The sequence below is a fragment of the Canis lupus genome, chromosome 17 (assembly GCF_003254725.2).
Source record: "Canis lupus dingo isolate Sandy chromosome 17, ASM325472v2, whole genome shotgun sequence".
NCBI classification, from domain to species: domain Eukaryota; kingdom Metazoa; phylum Chordata; class Mammalia; order Carnivora; family Canidae; genus Canis; species Canis lupus.
Window position 1 is genome coordinate 42046752 of NC_064259.1, and position 4021 is coordinate 42050772.

The 4021-nt window shown below is 34.4% G+C and overlaps 1 pseudogene; it reads left to right on the forward strand.

The window, feature by feature from the left end:
- Positions 1-3553: 3553 nt before the first annotated feature.
- Positions 3554-3677, forward strand: LOC112665127 (small nucleolar RNA SNORA70; annotated as a pseudogene).
- Positions 3678-4021: the final 344 nt, after the last annotated feature.

Genomic DNA, 4021 nt, shown 5'->3' on the forward strand with positions numbered 1-4021 from the left:
TGTAGGGCTCAATCTCAGGACCCTGGGATCATGACTTGAGCTGAAGGCAGATGCTTAACTAACTGAGCCACCTGGGTGCTACCCCCAAAATAAAATAATTTAAAAATAAACAAAGGCTAAGAATGTTAAAATCTAGCACCAACAAACTCAGGGAACTTCTAAAATATGTACTTGAAGATGAAGAAAAGAGCACAGAATGAAAGTATGGGATCCAAGGGGAAACCAAACAAAGCCAGAAAACCAAACAAACCCAGAAAACAACATGAGAGCACACTTAATGCCCAGATCTTAATTTTTAATAATAATCTCCATTAAAAGAAACTAGAGTTCCTTGGATAAATCCTTAATTCCAGGACCAGGAAATATATAAGATAGGTTTTAAAATGCAAGAAAGTAGGAAAGTGCTAAACACCCATATACAAATGGGAGTATGGACATATTAAAGGACAGACAAGAATCAACTAAAATAGCTCCCAGAGGACACATTTGGGATAATCTGAGGAAGAAAATACATAATTATTGGATTATAACACAAAATATAAAATAAATATTCATGAATACTGATATAAGCACATGATTAAATACATAAATAATAGATAGGTGAAACTCTTGTGGAAAAATATTCAAAATAATTTATGTAGAAAATCCAACTCTCAATGTTATATCAATAGTAATGAGTCATCTTGAGAATACACATCCTTGATATGAAATGGTGGGAATGGCACATTATCTCTGTGGTCTGACTCCCATGAATGCATTACCCCATGTGCAATCATGAACCACCACCCCCCCCCACACACACACACAAATAAGGAACATTTTACAAAATACCTGACCAATAATCCTCAAAATTGTCAAGGTCATCAAGACCTGGAATTCAGACAGATGAACTGTTACAGCTAGTAGAAACCTACAGATGATGAATAAATGTAATATTTCTCTTAGATGGTATCCTAGAGCAGTAAAAGTCTCTTTAGTAAAAACTGAGGAAATGTGAATAGAGTGAACTTGGTATAATAATAATGCACTGATACTGTGAAAAATGTCATATACATTTTTAAATATATTATGTTAATGAAAAATATTAATATAGGAGAAATTGGCTATGGTGTACCTATGAACTCTGTAATATCTTTGCAGTGTGTTCTTAACAAGGCCTGCTCTCAGGAGAAGCCAATTAACTGGAACCTAACTTGTTGTGATATGACCATAGCCTAACTGATCTGGCTAAAGGGAATATCCAGTCTGTACCCTTTTTAGCCATCCTGTCTTACTTAACTTGAGACAAAACAGATAAGAAAAACAAAAACAAAAACCAAACTAGTGACAAACATTTGTTGTTTCATAGTCCAAAGGCATAGACTCAACAACAGAGACCAAATCATAGCACAATACAACACTTCTCCTCCCATCATACCTCATACCACATTACGAAAGGTCTGTTTATAGCAGTTCCTTTATCCAGTACACCATGTCCCACTATCAGGAAAAAAAAAAAAATAGCACTTGAAAAGGCAGAACAAGCACCAGAAACACAGAAGAAATGTTGGAATTATAAGACCAAGAATTTAAAACAATTGTGAAATATCTTTCCATTTATTTTATCACATCAATGTCTTATAAGTTTCAGAGCACAGGTCTTCAAACTCCTTGATTAAATTTAATCCCAGGTAATTTTTGATGTAATTCTGTAAGTGGGATTCTTTTTTGATGTCTCTTTCTGCTAGTTGGCTGATTAGTGTATAGGAATGCAATATATTGCAGAATTATTTACAATAGCCAAGGTAAGGGTAAGTGTCCATCGATAGATGAGTGGATACAGAAGATGCACATGCACACACACACACCCACACACACACACACACACACTGGAATATTACTCAGACATAAAAAGAAAGAAATATTGCCAATTGCAACAACATGGATTGACCTAAAGGGTGTTATGCTGAGTGAAATAAGTCAGCCAGAGAAAGACAAATACTATATGATTTCACTTGTATGAGGAAAATAAAAAATAAAAAAAATTAAAAAGTGGACTTATAAATTTAGAGAACTGGTGATTGCCAGAGGGAGGAGGGATAGGCAGAATCAGTGAAGTGGATTAAGAGGTACAAAATTCCAGTTAGAAAATAAGTCTGAGGAATGTATAGTTTAGGAAATATAGTCAGTATTATTGTAACAACTTTGTATGGGAACTACACTTTGTGGTGAGCATTCCATAATATATATATAAATGTTGAATTGCTATGGTGTACACTTGAAAGTAATATAATATTGTATGCTAACTATACTATAATTAAAAACAGGTTAAAAAACAGAGAGGTAGATAAAACAACTATGAGAATGCCTTTTTTTTCAATTTTTATTTAAATTCTAGTGAGTTAACATGTAGTGTAATATTGGTTTCAGGAGGAGAATTTAGTGATTCATTACTTATACATGAATCAGGTGCTCATTATTACAAGTGCCCTCCCTAATACCCATCACCCATTTAGCCCACTCTCACACACACCTCCCCAGTATCAACCCTCACTTCATTCTCTATAGTTAAAAGTTTTTTATGGTTTGCTTCCTTTGATGGGCTTTTTAGTATACAGGACATGGCTAAAGAAAAAATCTCTGAGCTAGAGGATATATCAAAAACTAAAAGCAAAGGGAATAAAGACTGAAAAACAAAACAAAACAGATTATCCAAGGACAGTGGGACAAATACAAAATATGTAGCATACACATTATGGGACTACTAGAAAGAGAAGAAAAAAGCAAACTCCCCCCCCCAAAAAAAAAACCTGAATATGCAAAATGATAATGTCTGAGAACTTCCCCAAATTAATATCAAACACAAAACCACAGACCCAGGAATCTCAGATTATTAAGCAGGATAAATGCCCCTCAAAAACTGCATATGGGAATTTCATTTCAAACTACAAGAAATCAGATACATAGAAATAATCCTGAAAATGCCATGGGGAAAAACAAACACCTTACCTACAGTGGAATGCATATCAGAATGGTACCCAACAACTGAAGTATAGGAAAAAAGGACTACCACCCTAGATATTATTCTTCAAAAGTGAAAAAAAAAAAGGAGAAATTTTCTCAAAGATTGAGGGAACTTATTGCCAGTAGACTTGTCTTGCAAGAAATGTTAAAATAAATTCTTTAGAGAAGAAAAAAAAATACATAGGTCAGAAACTTAGATCAATGTAAAGAAAGAAATAGCATCACAGAATTATTGGTAAGGTTAAAATGTTAAAAAGTGTTTTTCTTATCATTAATTGATCAGATAACAGTGTGTTAATTAAATAATACCAAAATGTATTTGATTATATAAGTTTATGTAAAAAAAAAAAAGTTTATGTAAAAGTGAAATGAATGACAATGATACAAGGGACAGGAGAAGAAGTTAGGATTATTTTGTTATTACAAGGTACTCACACAGCTTATGATGTGTATTGCATTATTTAAAAGTGGACTTGGATTAGACTATAAAATGTATATTGCAAACTCTAGGAAAAACACTAAAAAAAAGTAAAAAAACAATAGCAAAAAACTACAGCCAATTAAGCCAAACATGCTCTTTTCCCAGATGTGCAATGACTGCAAACAAAAGTTTCCTCAGTAGTGTACACAATTCCATTGCACGTGTGCATCACGCTAAGAACATGGAGACAGACTTTCCACTGAACGTTTATGTTTAAAGTTGTCCTCAGTTAAGCCTCAGACAGGTATGTGGAGGGCACAGTGGCCAGGCTCCACATTGGCTAATCCATCAGATTCATCAGTTCCACACGACAAAACAAGACTGAGATCCAATGCAGGGCAAAATTCAAGTTACCTGGCTGTTGGAAGTGAGGCTGCACCAAGTTTAACATGGATGGATTTGAAGACACAGTGGCTGAAAAGCAGCTTATCTTGGTTGGCTATGGGGCCAAATACATTCTAATCATGGTCTTAGAGAAGTGGCAACCCCTGCATTCCTGAAGTTTTTAGCACTGCCCCATCTTTACTCACCAATAAA